The sequence below is a fragment of the Dipodomys spectabilis genome, unplaced genomic scaffold (genome assembly GCF_019054845.1).
Source record: "Dipodomys spectabilis isolate Male_0828 unplaced genomic scaffold, ASM1905484v1 ptg000136l, whole genome shotgun sequence".
Taxonomy (NCBI): domain Eukaryota; kingdom Metazoa; phylum Chordata; class Mammalia; order Rodentia; family Heteromyidae; genus Dipodomys; species Dipodomys spectabilis.
Genome location: NW_024870813.1, coordinates 7,109,216 through 7,129,436, shown reverse-complemented (window position 1 = coordinate 7,129,436; position 20,221 = coordinate 7,109,216). Strand labels below are relative to the sequence as shown.

Below are 20,221 nucleotides of genomic sequence, written 5' to 3'. Positions count from 1 at the left end.
TGAGTGAGGCCTTTTGAATGGAGGGCTTTCCATTGGACCCAGTGGCAGGGGGACCAGTTTCCCCAGGAAAAATCAAACAGGTATGCACATACACACACGCACACACACACTGCACTCCCTACAGGTCTGAGCTGCTGTAGTTCAGCCCATAGGAATTCCAGGCTGAGTTCACCGGCTGTCAGACTCTCTGAGCCCCGAGAATAAATTCAAAGCTGGCAGAAGCATTTTGCCTCTTCTCTCTCAATGGAAAAAGTGATCTCTCTGGCCCCGAAGGAGTTCAAGCCGAGGTCAGAGCAGCTCCCTGAAGGATGTTTTCAGATGGGGTGTCTGTGTGTGCATGTGTCTGTGTTGGGGAGGAGGGGGCTTACTCTGGCCTTTCCCCTCCATCCTGCTGAAGCCCCGGGTCTGCTCAGATCACATCTCCGCCTCAGAGTCTAAGGCAACCCACGAAGTCTGCGTGGCACGTCTGCGCTCCCATGCGGACCTCGTCCATCAGGCAGCGGCCCCGGCGCGGCCAGCACTTCTTCCGCCCGCCTCGGCCCCGGGGAGAAGACCCCCGCCCCGACCACCTCTCCCTGCCCGCCCACAGCGGTGTCATTGTTCTCTGACGTCACGCTGCAGACCCGCCCCTAGCTCCCCCCCCCCCGCCCTTTCCTCCCCACCTCGGCGGGCTCCGTGCGCCCGCGACCCCGCAGCCTCCTACGCCCGGGCAGCGCCGGGCTTCCCCCCCGCCGCCCGGTCGGGGCTGCGCCCCCTTGCGCTCTCCGCAACTTGCCTTTGTTATTCCAGCTCCCTTCCTCGCCTCGCCTCCGACACTACGGCAGCCTGCAAAACGCGGAGCGCGGAGCAGGCGCCACACCTGGATTCCGAGGCGCGCGGGCTCGCCGCCCCGGCCTGCCCCCACCCCCCTGCCCCGCGGGCCCGGAGGGGCAAGGCGCGCGCGCGCGCGCGCGTCCGACCCCGCTCCGTTTAGGGCTGGAAACGGGGAAGGCCGCTCCTCCGAGGGGTGCTTGGGGAAGGGGTGTGGAAGAGGAAGTGGGGAGGAGGACGTGTGTTTGTATGTGTATGTGAAGGAGAGCTTTGGTGCGCGGGGAGAGGGCGCGTGTTTTGTTTTACGAGCGTACGTGGGACTGTGGGCATGGATGTTCGTGAGTGTGGTGTACAAGTGTAGGTCCAAGTGCACTCACCGTGGCCGTGCGCGCGGGCGCGTGTGTGAGGGACGGTGTGAATGGGTGTGTGCGTGGGGGGGGGGTAACGTGTTGGTTGTGCTAAGGGTGGGCGCCAATACGTGTGGCGTTTATGTAGGAGTTCCTACGTGAGTGGCAGTAGACGTGAGCCAAAGGGGGGCCCAGACGGACGATCTCAGGTTGGGAGGGGGTGTCTGCAGGGGGGAACCCCGCCAGTGGGCATACTCAGATGGGACAAGTGCCCGGCCCCGGGAAAGGAGGCCGGCTAGGGTCTGGCTGCCTCCACCCCGCCCGCGCGCACCGCACCCCAGGGGTCCCCCTCCAGGCTTCAGGGCATCCACGCAGCTCAGGATGCCAGGGACCTGGCAGGTTCACGGCACCCTCGCTCCTCCCCAGCCGTGCGGGGGGCCGGGGGGGGGCAGGTGGCAGCTTTCCCCCATGCCACTCTCGGTGTTGAAATTGGGGGTCCTCTTCACGCACCCCTTCCCCGCCACGCGCTCGTCCCAGAGTTTGTAGGAACGACCCCCAAAAGTCTCTCCTACGGGAGAGGAAGGCTTTGGAGATGTTGTTAGCAACTCACTCACCCTCATCGGATACCTGACAGCGCCCCGCGGCGCCGAGACCACTCCAGGTGGGGGCGTGCGAGTGCAGGGGGGGCGCATGTGGGCTGGGTGATTTGGGGGGCTCCTCAAGTGCAGTCCCTATATCTAGGCTCAGCATTCCTCCCCTTCCCCAAACTTACGGAGGTTGGAGTAGGGCTGGGGGGGGGGGGCGTTAGGGAACGAAGAGGGAGAGGGGCGGTGACAAGGAGCCCATTGGCGTCTGGGGGACGGAAAGCTGCGAGGGGGTTAGGACCCCTAGAGTAGAGAAGGGAAAGGAGAGATCGTGACGAGGTAGAAAGGAAAGGCAGAGAAAGAGAGCAGCGCGAGTGCAGACCGAGAGAGAAAGGGGGGGAGACGGGGGGGGTGGAGAGAGAGAGCCAGGGAGAGCGGGGAGACAGACAGAGCGTGCTAAGGCTGCGCGCAGGCTGCGGCGGCGCAGCCCTCCGCTCCGCTCCGTACTCCGCGCCGACTTTTGCGAGCGTCCGGCGGCGCGGGGCCCTTTGGAAATAGAATAGCCAATGTAATCTGACACTTCAACTTGCTGGGCTCCGGGCGAGTTGATTCACTTACTCACCCCCGAACGCCGAGTTCCTTTTCACTGTCTGTGGACATTAAAAAAGCGAGCGGCGGCGGCGGCGGGCGCCCGGGAGAGCGAGCGGCCGGCCGGGAGAGCGAGCAGCGAGCGGGCGGCCAGAAGAGCGAGCACCACCGGCCGCAGCGCGGTGACCCCCCCCCCCCAGCCCCGGCGGGCGCGGAGCGGGAGCCGGAGCCGCTGCCGAGCCGATCCCGGCGCCCTGACTGCGCTCCCCTCGGCCCCAGCCGGCCCTACCGGTGGCAGCGGCGGCGGCGGCGGCGGCGCGTCCTCCAGCGGCGGCAGCGGTGCTCGCAGCGCCCGGTAAGTTTGGGGACCGAGCCAGGCGCCCGTTAGCCTCGAGGCTTGCTCCCGCTGCCCGCGGCTTCCCCGTGTGCGAGCGTGGGGGGCGCAGAGTGCGGGAGCTTTCCCCTTAAAGGGTCCACCTGGGCAAGGGGAGAGGGACGAACGGCCAAGCGGCGTGGGCTCCGTGCACTCTCCTCGGCGGCCGGGGCTGGAGGCCCTGGCGGCCGGCTAGTACCGGGCTGCGCCGAGCCGGCTCCGGCTGAGCGCGGGGACCCGGAGATCGTCGGGTGTGCGGGGCGCGAGTGCGGTTCTGTGCGCGCGCGGACCCGGTGCCCGCCTCTTGCCGGCGCGCCTACAGGGCTCTGGGCTCGGAACACCCGGTGGCCGGGCTGCACCTGGATTTGGAAGAGGGAGGGAAGGACCGGAGAAGGACGGTCTCGATCTCTCCTGCCTCCTTAGGAGAGATGCGAAGTTGTGAGCTTGTGTGCATTTGAGAGGCGCCGGGGAAGGAGCCGGATTTCAGGATGGCCAGGCGGTGGGGTGGTAAGTTGTGCATCTGAAATTTCCGGGGAAAACACACACTTTTGCACATGAGAGGTGGGAGCGCGGTTAAGTTGTTGGGGGGGTGGTGGTGGTGGTAATTGCCCCGGGAAACGCTGCGCGCAAGTCCTAGCTGAGATCGCCGAGGGGTGTGTGTACTGGGGGCTTCTCGGAGGGTTTTGGAAGCCACAGGGGGCTTTCAAACCGACGCTGGGACGGGGTGCCCCGGGCCGAGGGCGAACCCCGAGGGAAGCTGTGTGTGCGCGCGCGTGGTGCAAATGCGAAAGTAATTTCTCCAGGTTCTTTCTTCCTCTGTCTCCCGCGGCTGCGGCCCCCGGGGGAGCGCGAGGTCGGCCCCCAGACCGAGGTGGAGGGGCCGGGCCCGGCTTGGAGCTGGGGTCGGGGGATAGAGACGGGGGAGCGGGTTCTGGAAGCTTGCTATCCATTCTCGGCGTCTGGGTTGGGGAGAACACAGTGGGGAGCGCGGCCTCGGCGTCTGGGGCGCAGGCGGCCGGGCGCGCGTCGTCCCCTTGCCACGGGGGGACATCTGTCCAGGAAGCTGGCCGGGCGGGGAGAGGGCGCGGTGCGGAGGGCAGGCTCCCCGCCCCCGAGCGGTGGGGGGCGCGGGCGAGGGGCGGCCGCCTTCCCTGGCCATTGTGCGCCAGTAGATTTTCACGGGAGACTGCCCCGGAGCCGCCGGAGAAGGCCGGGAGCCGGCCACAGCCCAAGGTTTAAAAGACACTCCAGGAATGTAAACAACCGGGGCGGGAGGGAGGGCGGACGGGAGCGCGCCGGGGCAGCCGGCCCGGGGGATTGGGGGGGCCCACCCTCCCCAGGGGACAGGATGGTGGGCAGGGCCGCCCGGTCCTACCCCTCTACCTGCTGCAAACTTTTCTCTCCTCTGCCTTTCTGCTTTACCTTCAGCCGGGTGCAGGATGAGAGCCTTTCCCAGGCCAGGGCTGATGGGGCCGGGGAGAGCGTCTGGCACCCTGCGCCCGATTGGGCAAGCCTGGCGGCTAGGTCCGAGCCCCGAGCCCCGGCTGCGCCTGCCCCGCAGCTGCAGCTTCCTGGGCCGGCAGTGCCCGAGTAACTGGGGCTCCGGGCTGCCCGACTCGCTGGCTCCCTCCCTCTTTCCCTCCCTCCCTCTGCTTCTTCCCCCGCTCTCCCCCCTCCCCTCTCCTCTCCCCTGACTGCTTTTCCAATGCCCTGACATGAGGGAGGAAGATTTAACTTGGCAGCCCAAACAAATGTTCTCTCTGAGGTCCTCCAAGAAGCTGGCGGCTGGGCTGGCGGGGCGAGGGCACCGTGCGGCCAGCCTTTCCGTCCTCTCTGCTCTGCCAGGGACATCGGGAGCCGCCCCCCCCTCCCCCGGTGGACAGCCCTGGGCATGGAGAGTAAAGCCCAATCCTTAAGATTTAAAAGGGCAGTGGGAAGCTCCCCTGGGGAAGCCCCCTGGCTTGGTGCTGGGCAGAGCCAGGCTGGAGCTGGCTCCTGGTGCCAAGGGTTTCTGAAGGCTCTTAAGCAACAGTTTGTCTCCCTGCTGCAACCTGGGAATGGAGCCTGGTAGACCAGAGGGTTAACTAGTGCAGTCTCCTCCTCCCCCGTGGGTGTGAGCACAGGCTGGTTACACAGGGCAGGGCAGGAGGCCAGAGGCTGTTCCCAGAGGTGCCTGGGTTTGCTTATTATTGTTTTTTTGAAGGTACTTTAGATAAAGGGACAGGCGGTAGGGCTGGAGAGCTGGGCAACTTGGCTGCTGGTTAAATTCCAGAGTTGCCTTTGCCAGAGTTTGCTTGGTAGGAGTGGAAAAGTTGCTTGTAAGCTATCTGGGAAGTTTCAAGGAGGGAGCAACCCCCCCCACCACACACACCATTTTTCTGTCTTGACTGCTTTTTTTTTTTTTTTTGAGGGGTTCCAAAAGAAGAGGGAATTCTTAGCCCTTTTCTCTGGCTCTTCCTGGCCCCTCTGTGGAGGCCAGGAGGGTTTGTGAATACCCGGGAGCCTTGTGCTGACCTTTCCCTCTTCAAGTTGAGGATGTTGAAACTCCAGCATCAAACAAAAGACACATTGAAAGCCCTATCTGCTACAGAGCACGTGTGGCTTTGGGGCTAGAGGGAGGTGGCTTTCTTTTCTTTCTTTCTTTCTTTTTTTTCCTCTGAGTTTTATAATTTCAGTTGAGCTTTTGTCTCCTGCCCCCCCACCCCCACCCCAAGGTCCCAAGCATCTCTTGGTCCCAGTTATGAAACACATTTTCACATGTAAATCTCAGAAGTTTAGACTTGGGAGTGTGGGTGGCAGTGGCCTGGTGGGGTGGTGGTGAAGATGGCTTTAGAGTTTTCGGGAGTTAGATTTTTTTGGGGGGCGGGGGGGGGGAGAAGAAGAGGCATTCAGAGTAAGGTCCACTGATAAAGGAAGGGAATAAGAAAATACTGGGTCTATGAAAACCTTTAAATAAATAGCCTTTTCTATGCGGAAAAGTGTTGCTGGTTTCTTTGTAGGTACAAAGTGCCCCTGTTTCACCCTTCTAAAGAAGGGAGAGGGAAGTTGTAGTAGCAAATTGAAGAAATGGTGTTTAACGGCAACACACACACACACACACACACACACACACACACACACACACACCATTCTTCCCTAGTTACAATAACACTTCACCAGCTCATCTCATTAGAGATGACCCAGTCTAGGACAGGTGTCCACCCATTGACTCATTCTAGAAAATCACAGGGAGAAGGACCTGACTGAGAAGACCTGAAAACTCCCCCCTCCCCTCCCCTACCACCACCATGGCCAAGTGTGAATGCAGAAGAGGACACTGGATCCGTGGGTCTCTGGGGCACAAGACCACCTTCTAAGGAAGCCAGACCTACTGAAGTCTCTTGTCTGGCTGGGCCAGAGTCCAAGACTTGTCCATAACCAAACGTCTCGAGGTTAGATATAAGAAACCCAGACACCAACAAGTTAATGTGGGGGAGCTTCTATGGGCATATTCCCGTCATGGAACCAGGAAGTAAGGCCTGCCAGGTCATGACTGGGTCCCCTACATTTTCATTCATAACTCTGCTCCCCTGGGCCCCTGCTTGGCTCCTATCACTGTTGAATCTTTATGAGGTTCCTTAGGTTTTGTGTGGATAACAAAGACTGGCTGCTTAATTACCCGATGCTGCTGCTGCTGCAGTCTTGCCTGGTGACTGCCTGGTCCTCTCAGCAGGACACAGTGGCCTCTGCTCAGGCCCTCTGAGGAGCGCTCTTTGTCCTGAAGAGCCCCTGAGGCTGGGGTGGCGGCAGACTGCCTGGGCCACAAGCTCTGCTGTGAGGCTGAGCTCTGGAAAAGGAGGAGGCTACAGTTTGCTGGCTACTGTAGTTCCGGTCAGTTTATTCTGCAGGCCTCAGTCTGTTGATCTGTACAATGGGTTCAAGGGTAGAATGTCTACTCTCCCCCTGGGTGGCTGAGAGGAGATGAAACTGTTGAAGGATGGGGCAAAGGAGGATGTGTGAGCCCTCAGCATGCACATGCTGGGTGCAGAAAGAATAGAAGGCCAAGGGGCTGGTTGAGGATTTTAGATACCTTCCCCTTGAGCTACCTGCTTCTCTGTATTTGTTTTGCCAGTAGTGGGGTTTGAACTCTGGGACTCCCACTTTTGTTTTTAGCTTCTTTATGCAAGGCTGGCAAACTATCACATGAACCACCCCTCTGCTTCCTGCTTTTTGGTGGTTAATCTGAGATAAACTCTCATGTACTTTTCTGCTTAGGCTGACGGAGTCCCTCAGATCTCAGCCTCCTGAGTAGTATTACAGCAGGCATGAGCCATCAGGGCCTGACTCTCATTTTTTTTTTTCTATAACAATGATGGATTCCAGAGCTGACATATTTGTGTTTAGGGACAGCACTTGGAATGGCTGCTTGCAGCCTTTGCTGACAGTGACATTCGGGGAGCAGGGAAGGGTTCTTCCTGAGGGGACTCTCTGCCATCTGTCCTGTGTGCCAGCTTTACCTCTTAGCTCTTCCTCTCTTGGGAAGGGGCTGCAAGGAAGGGGGCTCCAGCACCCATGCCACCCATGTTTATTGAGTGTCTGCAGTGTGAAGGCCTTGGCCCGTAAGACCCAGAGCCCAGTAAAGCACAGAAGTTCATGCTCCTTAAGAGCTTACATCCAGCAAGGGCAGGGAGATCAATCCAAATAAATAATTAACCACACCAGCTGGCTGCCTGCCATGGGGCTTGGGACCGGAGTAGCCACAGCCCCTCCTCTTCGTATGGCACTCGGTGGATAGAGAATCGGCGGCCAAATTTATTTAACCCCAATAACAGCACAGTCAGCTGGCTATTATTTAGAATTTATCCCCTCCCCCACCCTCCGGCCCATTTCAGAGAAAAGAAAAATGAAGTTTGTGGCAAAAAAAAAAAAAGCCACTCAGAACAACCTTTGGCACAGTTGGAAGTCTTCCAGATAGATACCAGCATCATGCCTTGTGTCAGAGCCTGAACAAAACTGGGAGATAAAGCTGATGCCTGTGTGGACCCGTAAAATGAGAGCGAGGATGAAGGGGGTGATCCAGGTAGAGGTGAGCTTCTCCTGGTCTAGCAGTGTGCAAGGGTCTCATCCTCTCAGCTGGGCTTCTTTGGGCACAGTGTCACAGCTTATTCTGGGCTTCAGATGTTGCCCTCTGCCCATAACCCCCATGTGCATCAGCTTTGCCCAGAACCCTGGTCTTGCCATAGATTGTAGAGGTATGGGAAGCCCCAGGTCCCCGTGCAGCCCAAGTCTGTCTTCCTGGGCTGTTGCAATTTCTATAGATATGGATGACGACTCAGACTGCCCCTGCCCTGGCCAAATCAGTCCTCAGGCTAATGGGGTGGCTACCCCTTGGGGCCAGTCACCTTATGGTTGGCACCTGGTGGTCTGGCACCTAGGTAAGTGGCCAGCCTTAGACAAGTCTGTGGCAGCAGGGCAGCCAGGCAGGCCAAGCTGGCAGCTCCCCTAGGAAGCCTGGGCTGGCTCGGCACACCTGTACAGGTAATAAATGTAGCCCCAGAGAGCTCAGGTCTGTCCTTTTCCTCAAGCCCAGCTGCTGGGGTTACTTACGGGATTGCTGGGGGTGGGGGGGAGGCCGGGGTGTCTGAGCTAATTAGATTTCTTCGATTTCAATGCTCCCCTAATCCTGTTAGCCAGGCTGTAATTGTAACCACTTCAAGGTTTTGGCTGTCGCATGCTGTTGAGGACAGACGGAGCAGGGACTCTATTCTGCTTTAGCCTTGGACAGCCAGCTGGGGACCAGGAAGACCCGGACAGCCTTCCCAGGTCTCCAGGGTGGGGGCCTGAGGTGGGTATTTTCTGTAGCATGTCAGGCTGTCTGTCAGAGCAAACATGGCCCTCTTAAGATCACGAAGCATACTCCCTTGCCAATGGGGAAACTGAGGCCCAAGAGGTACTGTGGCCTGGCTAAGGGCCACAGTGGCCAGTAGTGGTTGAGTAGCAGGAACCTGTGGTCTAACTCTGTGATTTTTTTTTTTTTGTCTCTGAAAGCTTCAGGGCAGGAATGGAATTTCCAGGGCTGGTGAATCCTCTAGAGATGTCTGTCTGGCCCCAGACAGAGAATGAAAAGGCCTGTTCTCTCTGTGTGTATGTATGTGAGACTGTCACACACACACACACACACACACACACACACACACACACACACACACACACAACCCACTCACCCCCCCCCCCCACACACATACCCTCTTCAGACTTGCCTCCTGTACTCCCAAGACATGGGATGCACCCCTCCCCCAACATACATCTGTCTCCCCCATGTCCACTTTAGAGCAGAGCAGGCAATGGTCAGGCCCCTCTACTAGGAGATATGGTATTAAAATGCAGTCATTTTGCCCGTCGCTGGTGGCTTAACCTCCTTTAATCCTAGCTACCGAGGAGGCTGAGATCTGAGGATCCTAGTTCAAAGCCAGCCTGGGCAAGAAAGTATGTGAGAGTCTCATCTTCAGATAACCACCAAAAAAAGCCAGAAGTGGAGCTATGATTCAAGTGGTAGAGCAGTAGCCTTGGGAGGGGGGTAGGAAGCTCAGAGACAGCACCTAGACCTTGAGTTCCAGGACTGGCGTGCTTGCACATACATGCACGCATGCGTGCATGCACTCACTCACTCACACACACACACACACACACACACACACACACACACACACACACACACACACACACACACACAGCAGCCATTTTGAAATTTCAATGCCTCTTTCTTCCAAAATTCTTTCATGGAGTCTAGCTTGAATAGGAACTGTACCCACTCTCCTTCCTCTCCCCATCCCTATTTCTCCATCCCTGGACTTTCTTCATCCACCCACCCCTGTGGGCCACAGTGGATGGCTGTGTGGTCTTCAGAGCCCCTGCCATGCCTGCAGCCCCCTTCTGTCCAGTAAGGTGTCCTGCCTGGAAGCCTCCTTCCACTTGGGAACCTCCCTGGCTCTGGGCTTTGAAATCCTAAGCATGGAGAAGTTGGGGGCTGATTGGGTTACCTGCTCTGCTTTTCCTTTTCTAGGCAGGAAACTGAACCTGGGAAGGCCTGAGGTCAGCTGTGAATGGGAGGCAAAGCTGGCCCTGGAAGCCTGGCTCTGAAAGGCTATGAATTCATTAAACATTTATGGAGCATCTACTGTTTGCCAGGCCCAGCCCCCTTAGCTGCTCTTCAGAGCGCATAAATAAATGTTCTTCCTGTCCCCATGAACCTGGAGGACAGGGCTGGCCTCTGGCTTCTCTGGTAACAGGGTTTCAGTGGCACCTGCCATGGCCCCTGCTGCAGGTGGGAAGATGGGGCTGTAGGGTAGTGTTGGACCTCCAGTCCAGCAGGGTTGTTTTGCTTTGTTTTGTGTCAGTCCTGGTGCTTGAGCTTAGGGTCTGGGAACTGTCCCTTAGCTTTTTCACTCAAAGCTGGGCACTCTACCACTGGAGTTATACCTTCCACTTCTGACTTTTTGGTGCTTACCTGGAGATAGATAAGAGTCTCATAGACATGCCTGGCTGGGCTGGCTTTGACCTGAGATCCTCAGAACTCAGCCTCCTGAGTAGATAGGGTTATAGGCATGAGCCACCAGCACCTGCTCAGTGTATGTTTGCAGAGGTTGGTGGTATTATAACATGAGGAAAGACAAACATAATCCTTGCAGGGAGGGTGCAAGGTTTCTTCTCCACCAAAGCCTGTTGGTTTCCGGAGGAGGGGTGGCTCCCTTCCCCTTCTCCTGCCCCCAGCCCTCCACTGGCTGACCTTGTCCCTCACTGGGTTAATGACTCTCAGGCTGTTCCTGCTCCCCCCTCCTCTGTGGATGGCGAAGCGGGGCGAAGGCCTGCTCACCCCACCCTTCAAGTCACCTGTGTCAGACCCAGGAAGAAGAGTGGGCTGGACTTTCGGTGAGAGAGGAGATGCCAGTGCTTGGACCTTGCCCTACCCCAGGGCTCCTCCCCCAACTCCCACTCCTGCTCCTCGGGTGGACCTTGACCGCAATAGGAAGCTGGGCTGGCACACAGCTCCGACCAGCCAACAGCCTGGCGGAGCTGAGACAGGACTTACACACACCTGTGGCAAGACTCCTGAGGCTTGGGAGTGGTGAGGGCCCTTTGGGGTCTCTGTCCACCCTTCTGGATGGCAGGTGGGGAAACTCCCAAATCCAGAGAGGTACCAGAACCAGCCACAGTTCCAACAGCTGGGTGGCTTTTCTGCAGCAAGGTGTCTCGAAGAGGGAGCTGGGTAGGGGTTGTAAGTTTCAGTACTGTCTCCTGGGGTGGGCCCCACACTCCCCACCTTCAACAATTTACTGGAGGTCAATATTACAGGCCAAGCCTTTCTCAGGCTGCTTAGGGTCAGCCCGCAGGGTCATCTTCTGTGATCTTGGGGACTTTGGGATATGTCTTTACTGTTATGATCGTGCTCATGTGTGTAAGACTTAATACCACTAGACAAGGGTCCACCTACATCCTCCCTCATGCAGGATAAGATGAGCATACCCATCATCCTGCACGATAAATGCTTAAGAGGGATGGCCTTTCCTGCGGATGGTGGCTCACGCCTGTAATCCTAGCTTCTCAGGAGGCTGAGATCTGAGACTCATAGATGAAAGTCATCCCAGGCAGGAAAGCCCATGAGCCTCTTTCTTATCTTCACTTAACCACGAAAAAGCTGGAAATAGAGCTGTGGCTTAAGTCATAGAGCTCCAACTTTGAGGGAAAAATCTAAGGGACAGCAACCAGGCCCTGAGCTCAAGCCTCAATACAAAAAAAAAAAAAACAGAAAAGAAAAGAATGGTAGCAGCCCTGGTCATCGCCATAACCATTGCTCTCATCCCCTTACCTTGAGTTACTGACTGCCCAAAGTCAAGTCGCCTGAGGACCAACCAGCGTTTCCCCACTCATTGTCTAATAGGCTCTGAGTATAGCAGAAGGGGCTGGCTGTCATCCTCGAGAGACCCCTAGTAAGGATCGAAGTTCTTTTTGGTTTGTTTGTACTGGGATTTGAACTCAGGACCTTATGCTCTACCACTGGAGCCACCCCCTTAGCCTTTTTTGTCTTCGTTTCTTTTTTCAGGCAGAGTCTTGCTTTAATTCTGGAGTGAGCCTCTGGCTATACCTTTTATCTGTGCATCTGGAGTAGCTGGGATTATAGGTGTGAGCCAGTACACCTGGCTGCCAAGTATACCTTAATTCACCCACCAAAGAAGCCTATTCCTCTTGGAAGTATTAAAAAAGTAGAGATGGGTTCAAAAGGTGGGTTCCTGGTGAAGAGAGAACCACATTTCCCTCCTCCTTACAGATAGAGTAGGTGATGAGTAACTAACTCTTCCCCTTATGAAAACAAGAAGATCAGGATGAGCAGAGGCATTGTAAAGTGAGGAGGAGACAGACTATGGGGGCCTTTGGTTCTTCAAATTCTTTGTTTGACAATCATGAGCTGAGATCACGACATGGGGTCCCAAAGTGGGTTCTTTGGGTAGCAGGATACCTTCCCCCCTCTCTTAGGAAGCTGTAGAGTAGAACCTCCTGTTGCCCAAACTGTAGAGCTGCACGCCCCCCCCCTCCCCAGGCCTTTTTTTCAGAGTAAGACTATCCATACCTATGGAACACCGGGGTGGCGAAGGTGGTGTGGAATCCCAGCCCTGGCTAGATCAGCAATGTATATCACAGAATCACTTTCCAGACAGTCTCACCATGGGGGAAGAACAGGCCTAGGCAACCCCTTCCACCACCCCCACCCCCCCCAAAAAAAAGGCCTTCCCCACAGCCTACTTTCTTGGTTGCTCCTGTCTTACTTCTACCTGCCACCAGCCTGCAGGCATCTCTACCATTTTGTTGACCTCTTTTTCTTTCCTTTCCTTTTCTTTTTGGTCACCAGACCACAGATCTGTTTGTGGCTGGGCAGTCTCCAAAGTCAGACCAGTTTGGTAGAGGGGTGAGGACCTCTACGAGGTCCCTATAGAAGTGAGCCTCAAGGGTCTCCGCCCTCAGGCATGAGCCCTACACCTTCAGACATACCTCTGCCAGCACACCTTTCCCTTTCCTCAGCCTTTCAGTCAACAGGGACACCTAGCAGTCCTATCAAAATGGCGGCCTTGACTCACTGATATAAAGTTCCCAGTCTTTGAGTGGAAAACCGCGGGTTGTTTTGTTTTGGGGTTTTTGATTTTGTTTTTGGTCAGTCGCACTTGAACTCAGGTCCTGGGCACTGTTCCTAAGCTCTTCAGCTCAAAGCTAGCACTCTACCACTTGAGCCACAGTGCCATTTTTGGGTTCCTGGTGGTTAATTGGAGATAAGAGTCTCATGAACTTTCCTACCCTGGCTGGCTTTGAACTGCGATTCATGAGCCAATGGTACCTGGCTGCCACAGTGGTTTTGCTGCTCTACTCCTCTTGTCCACAGCTCTGTTGTGGCACTTCTTGGGAGCCTTTACAACCTGTGTGTGTGTGGAGGGGGGGGGGGGGCACGTGCATGTGTGAGCACCAGTACTAGGATTTGAACTCAGGACCTCATACTGTCACTTGGCTTTTTTGTTTGTTTCTTGTTCAAAGGTGATGCTCTACGACTTGAGCCACACCTCCACTTATTTTTTATTTTTTGTTTTGTTTGTTTGTTTTTGCTGGTTCATTGGCAATAAGAGCCTTACAGACTTTTCTGCTGGTTCTGGCTTCAAACCTCATTTCTCAGATCTTAGCCTCCTGAGTAGCTAGGATTACAGGTATTTGCCACCCATTGGTGCTTGACATTTCACAGATGAGGAAATGGAAGCCAAGGGAAGGGATGGGACTGGACCACTAGTAGTGACATTCTTGGAGACATAAACCCTGGCACAGGGGCCGGGTTAGCCTCCAGGGATGAAGGGTGAACATCAGGCAGGTGATCCTTCTGATGAAAAGGTCCCACCCATCTTGTTGTCTGTGAAAAGTAGTACCTAGTTGTGGGAGGGTCCAGGGATTAGGGTGAAGGGGAAGCCCCACCCACTTCTTCTAGGAAAGCCTGGCAGGATCACCAGTTCAGAGATTATGGCCTCTGGGTTAGGAAGCCAGTTTCCACCACTCGTCTATAGGATCTGTGCTGTCTGGTTCATGTTCCTCCCCTTGGGGTCCCCCTAGAATTTCCAGAGAGAACCCTCACACTCAAGTCCTTCCTTGGGATTATCTGGATACTTGTGGGGAGAGGCAGGCAGGGACTGTGAGGAAAACTGTGGTCCCAGTCTGTGATTGTGAGTCATGGCCCCGTTTCCCCACTCATGGTCCCATGTCTCTGACTTGCTGGGTGCTGAGAAATAGGTTTTGTGGTTGGCAGGGAGTGAGTGAGGGGATTTCTCTAGTGTACCCCAGGTCCCAGGAAAAGAACAGAAAAGCACTAGGGTGATTTCTGGTCTCTTTCTTTCTCTTTCTCTCTCTCCTATGCTGCTACTGGGCCTTGAATTCAGGGCTTTGAGTTTTTACCTAAAGGCTGGCAATCTACCATGTGAGCGACAGCTTCACATCTGGCTCATTGGAGAGAAGCGTCTCACCAGCTTTTTTGCCTTTGCTAGCTTCCGATTCTCAGATCTCAGCCTCCTGAGTAGTTAGGATTATAGGCATGAACCGCCGGTGCCTGGTGATTTCTAATTTCTTGTTGAGGTAGGAGGTCTAGATCTATTTACCCCTTGCCAAAGAGTGACTTCAGATGCCTCATCTGACCCGCCCAGGGGTCTGTTCTACTTCATTCGCAGAGCTTGGCCCTTTAGACAGGAGTTGGGCCTACTTCTGGAGTGGGAGTCCTCACGGGCTGTAGAAATCTGGGACTTTCTGCCTTGTGGATGGCCTCCCTCTTGTGGATAGCTAGGTCCCCAGAGGTGCCTGGCCACCCCCATCTGCACCACCTCCGGTCTCCACACATCCTTGATTCCCACGACCTCAAGTAACCTTAGCCGCTACCTTATCTAATACCCAGGGTGCCGATAACTCTTGCTCAGTGTACAACATGGCCAGAAAGCATCTTCCTGCATGGACTTATGCACCCTGAGGGGGGATGGAGGGGGGGCTTCTCTCTGCCTCCCTAGCAACTCCTTCTATCTGGAACCTCCCTCCAAGGATATATATGGTTCATACTCATCCCCAAACTCCAGGATGGGGAATTCGGTTCTCAGGAACCCCCTCTCCACTGCACACCAGGGATCGTATCCCCAGAGACCTTTCTCCAGGCAGGGTATTGCCAGGCTGGAGTAGGCAGAGAGGGTGTGGAGGTGGTGTTCTGTCTCCTGAGCCTTTTTAATTCTTTCTGCTTCTGATTAGCGCATAGGCATTTGGCGGCATCAGCCCCAACCTGGAAATCAAAAGGTGTGGAAGTGGACCGGTGGGCCGCTTGGCTAAGAAGGGAAGAAAGTGGCCCGCTGAAAGTGGTCATCCATGCTGGGGGGCTCAGGGAGGAAGTTTGTCTTCCTGGCTCTTCCTCTCAGCTTGATCATCTGCCCTGGAGATGGAGCCCTGAGCTGGGAAGTAGAGGGGATATCCTACCTGCACATCCTTAGGCATTGTGCAAGGTGTGCTGGGGTTGGAGTCTGAGCCACAAGCACTGCTTCTTGTTCTGGACTCACCTGGGGCTGCTGTGGGAGTTGATGGGAGGGCCGGACCTTTGCTGCTGTGCAGCCACCCTGTCAGGAGTGCCCGTGTCTTATTACCATGGTGCCATGATGATCGTGGTAGCTCAGAAAGGCCTTGGGGACTATCCGGACCAACCCTGTCATTGAGCTGCTGAGTCTGACCCGGAGGGACAAGTCCTTTTTGCAGATCTGGAACAAAACCCAGGTGTTTAACAGGGCACTGGTGGCTCACGTCTGTAATCCTAGCCACTCAGCAGGCTGGAATTGTGGTTCAAAGTCAGTAGGGGGCAAGAAAGTCCATGATACTCTCATCTCCAGTTAGCCAGCAAAAAAGCTAGAAATAGAGCTGTGTGTGTGGCTCAAGTGGCAAAGCACTAGCCTTGAGCACAAAAGCTCAGGGATAGGTCCCAGACCCCAAGGTCTAGCCCCAGGAACCCCCCCCCCCCCGCCCCCTTCCACACACACACTGCCCCAGGTATTCCAGAAATCATACTGGGCCCCTACTGTGTCTCTCCACAGAGTGAGGTGCAGGGAGAGAGTCCTCTACAGCTAGGGCCATATGTACTGCCTCACCTGCATTTCTCAGTCTTGTGTCACAAGGTGCTCGGCCCTCACTGGGCCTGAGGGTTGGTGGGCCTTGGTTCATTGTGGCCCCTGTGGGTCCACTAGGAGAGGGCACTTCCCTTCAGCCTCTTGGGGCTTGTCCATCTGGCACTGTGAATGGGGATAAGGGCCTCAGGAGCCCCCCAAGACTTCTTCCTTGCCCAGTTATCTGACTTTTGTGGCCAAGCATCTTGGATTGATGGCTATAGTTTCAGTTGGCATGACCTTTTCCAGGGCCCAAAGACACAAAGATACTCAAACTATTGGAACAGGAGGGACTGGGCATCCTGCCCGCCTCGCTCCTCCTCATTACATTTTCCAGGTTAGACAACTGGGGCCCAAAGAAGGAAGGAAGGCCAGAAGAAGGCCCAGAGAAGAAGCTGTGGAGCCAGCAAGATGCTTGGCTTTTCTGTCCTCACCTTCCTCTTCCAGAGGCGGTCTTTGGCCCTGGAGAGGACAGACAGAGCAGCAACTATGGTATTCTTTCCTGGCCTCCTGTAGCCCTCCAGCCCACCCCACTTTCCTTGTAGATCTGAGGAGCACCAGCACTGGGAATACAGAGCAAGTTGCCTGCTGGTGCTAGTGCAGGCCTTGGTGATACACGACAAAGTTGACAGAGGCCCTGCTTATGTTCAGGCAGATGAGACAGTCAACAAGTCAACAACTTAATGATGTCATGAGTTATGACACGTGCTTTGAAGAGAATCACGTCAGGATAAAGTAATGTAGAAAGGTGCAGCAAAGGCCGGAAGCCAGTGGCTCACGCTTGTAATCCTAGCTACTCAGGAGGCTGAGATCTGAGGATCACGGTTCCAAGCCAGCCCAAGCAGGAAAGTTTGTTAGACTCTTATCTCCAATTAACCACCAGAAAACCTGAAGTGGCACTGTGGCTCAAGTGTTAGAGCACTTGGCTTCAGCTGAAGAGCTGAGAGAGAGTACCCAAGCCCAGAATTCAAGCTCCATGACCAACCAAAAAAAAAGAAAGAAAGAAAAGAAAGAAAAAGAAAAGTGCGGTGCAAGCCGAGGCAGGCTTCTGTGAAGAGACTGCACTTGAGCAGGTGACCCAGGAAGGTGAGGAATGAATCCTGAAAACATTTGAGGGAGAAACAATGCAGGCAGAGGGAATAGTGTGTGCAAAGGCCCTGTGTAGGTACATGGATAATGTCCTCTAGGAAAGTCAGGGAGGCCAGTGTGGCTGGATGGAAGGAGGGCAGGAGGCATCTGAAAGAAAGTCAGCATGGGGTGAGGAGCCAGATCACAGAGGAACAGCTACTGACGACTTCAAGCTCCATGATTTGAAAGCTACTGGTACTGGAGTTTGAAGCTTAGTCTTTGAACTCCATCCAGCAAGCCATACCTTTAATCACTTTTTTGTGATGGTATTTATTTTAATGGTATTAGGGATTGAACTTTTGCTGGTTTTCCCCCTTCCTTTCTTTTCCTTTTCCACTTCCCCTTTCCTTCCCTTTCCCTTTCCCTTTCCCTTTCCCTTTCCCTTTCCCTTTCCCTTTCCCTTTCCCTTTCCCTTTCCCTTTCCCTTTCCTTGTGTCCATTCTAGGGCTCCAACTCAGAGCCTCCAGCTCTTTTTTTTTCTTTGCCCTTTGCAAAAATGGCTGGTGCTCCACCCCTTGAGTCATGCCTCCAGCTCTGTCTTTTTTTGGCTGGTTAATTGGAGGTGAGGCTTATGATTTGTCTGCCTACACTGGCTTCCAACTGCGATCTTTATATCTCAGGCCTCTGACCAGCTGTAAGTGAGCTGCTGTGCAGCTGCTGGTTATTTTTGAGATTGGGTCTCACTTCTTGCCTGGGCGCATGCCTGGACCTCAGCTCATCTATTTTAGGCTTCCTATGGTAGCTGAGATTTCAGGCACATGTCAGCATGTCAACCTAACTTCCTTCTGTTGAGATGGAATTTCATGGGCTTTTCTACCAGGGGCTGGCCTCAAACTGCAAGCCTCTCAGTCTCAGCCTCTTCAGTAAGTAGCTAGGATTACAAGTATGAAGCTAGGATTACAAGTATCTGCCACTGGCAGATTTTATACCAAGGCCTGAGACTTTCCCTCTGGCCAGTTGCTGAGAGTTGACTATAGAGGACAATTATGGACATCTAGATGGCCTTTTGATGTTTTTGGCAGTACTGAGGAGCAAACCCAGGTCCTTGTGCATGCTGGGCAAGCTCTTGACCACAGAGCTACAGCTGCAGCTGGTGGACTTTTACAGTCACTGGAAATGAGTGGCAGGAAAGTTCTGGTCCTGGGTGCATTGGTATTGACTCTGTACAGGGAAACACTTTGGGAGTGCCTGTCCACTTCTGGAAAGCAGCCTGTGGTGTGGGGGATGGAAAATCTCCTAAGTTTCCATGTTCTGGGGTTCTAGTTCCCTTTCCTTCTGTGCCTGTCTCTTCTGGTGCTGCCGCAACTCTGTCATGATGCCCATTGAATAACTGAGAAAACAGAGACAGAAGGAAGTGTTCCTGGTACCCTGGTCTGCAGTTGATCTCTGTCTTCCACTCTGGCAAATTCTCTTGCCTTACTCTACTGTGCTATCCTATACACCATGGTTCTCTATCATGTTCAATCATCCCGATACCCTGGGCCTCTGCATATGCCAGTTCTGAACACCTATGAGCCTCACAATTCAGTCTGGTGAACTCCTACTCACTCCTAAGAGCCCAATTCAGAAGCTGCCACCTCTGAATTCTCATAGTCTCAGATGATAGGGATTTCTTTTCCACACAAGATCCATCCTCCTGTGTCTCTCCTTTCCCACTGCATCGCCTGGGATTATCTTGCGCTGGGGTGGGACTGTGCCTCCCTTTACACCCCCTCTTTCCGTTCTGTGTCCTCACAGCCTGGCCCAGGGCCTGCACAGAGGAGGGAACAAAAACATTTCAGTGTATTCCTGGAGCAGTAGTTGGTTACTATGGAAACAAGGAAGTGTTGCAACTTCCTGAACTTGAGGTTGAGGTCAAAGAAGGCAGCTCTCTGTCTTGGCTCCCTGGGATTAATCCAGGATGATGATCCCTAGATTCTTATTAGCTCAAAAGTACCTTCAACTCGTCTGCTCCCATCCTGGAACCTCAGTTTCTCCATCAGTAACGGGAAAATTGGGATTACCTGGCTCTCTGCCCTGACTGGCCAATCTCAGTCTTTTTTTGGTCTCTCTTCATAGAAAGATTCCAGCCTGGAGCCAGGTACTGGTGGCTCACTCAGGTCTGCCATCCTAGCTACTCAGGAGGCTGAGCTCTGAGGATCTTGGTTTGAAGCCAGCTTTGGCAGGAAGGTCTGTGAGATTCTCATCTCCAATAAACTACTCAGAAAAGCCTGGAAGTAATGCTGTGGCTCGAGTGATAGAGCACTAGCCTTGAGCACAAAGCAGCCCAGGGACAGTGCCTAGGTGGAGTTTGAGCCCCAGGACTGCCCCCCCCCAAAAAAAAATGATTCCTCTCTGAGTCTAGTGTCTGTAGGGGTCCATGTCTCAGAGCCTTCTTGGCTTTTGGTGACTGAAGTGGGGTTCCTATGACCCTCAGGGGCACAAAAAGGATGGCCACCATGAGCAGAGTGACGTGGTATGAGAAAAGTGTCTTTTCAATCAGAATAGTTTGCTTCCTTTCTGTTAATCTTGTGAGACTTGTTCTAATGAAAAGTTCCTGCTTTGGCCATTTGGATTTGGCCCCTGTTAATTACATCTTAGTTACACGCGCCATCCTTTTCCTGCCACTTTAATTATGACATCTTTGTTAGAAGATCCTTAAATTTTAATCCTGCTAATTAAGCAACATCCTTTTCCAGATTGTGAACCTGAGCTCAGCCAATGGGAGTAGAGGGCGGGGACTCCCGAGTTAGAGTTGGAAAGAGAATCGCCGCCTGTGCTTGCTTGCCTGCCAGATTTGGGGCTGTTGGTGCACACTTCTGCAGAAGTAAACTTTGCCTTGCCAAGTTTTCTTCGAGTTGGTGTCCTTATTCCAATTTGACACCCCAACATCCCGAGCTAGTTCTAACAGTGGGTAGAGCTGGGAGATGGTGGAAATCAAGCCAGCTGACTCTGGTCTGAACCTGAGCAGGTCCTGGGTCACCTTTCTTCACCTTGAAGATGTGGCTCAGGATGGCCCTGGCCTCCACTTCAAGCTGCCTGCTCTTTGCTTTCTGACTAGTGCTGTACCACATGGCCCCTGGTCTCTCCCTCCAATGGCTGACATGTCCTTCAGTGGCCTCAGAGGTTGCCCACTGCCTTTGGCAATGGAGTTGGTTGCTCAGAAGCCACGAGTTAGTCCAGTGCAAAACCACAGCCTGGTGACTGCCCCTTCTCCCCCCAGCCCTG

General features: G+C 54.6%; 1 protein-coding gene across 5 annotated transcripts in view; it reads left to right on the top strand.

The window, feature by feature from the left end:
• The first annotated feature begins 2,333 nt into the window (after positions 1–2,333).
• Positions 2,334–20,221, top strand: part of Zmiz1 (zinc finger MIZ-type containing 1) — a 229,527-nt gene continuing 211,639 nt past the window's right edge. For 4 of the 5 annotated variants that reach the window (XM_042690111.1, XM_042690110.1, XM_042690114.1 and 1 more), the window contains exon 1: positions 2,335–2,684. The gene's annotated coding sequence lies outside the window, so the exon portion shown is untranslated. Of the gene's footprint in view, positions 2,685–20,221 lie in introns of all 5 variants that reach the window. The other variant, XM_042690115.1, reaches the window with a different exon arrangement.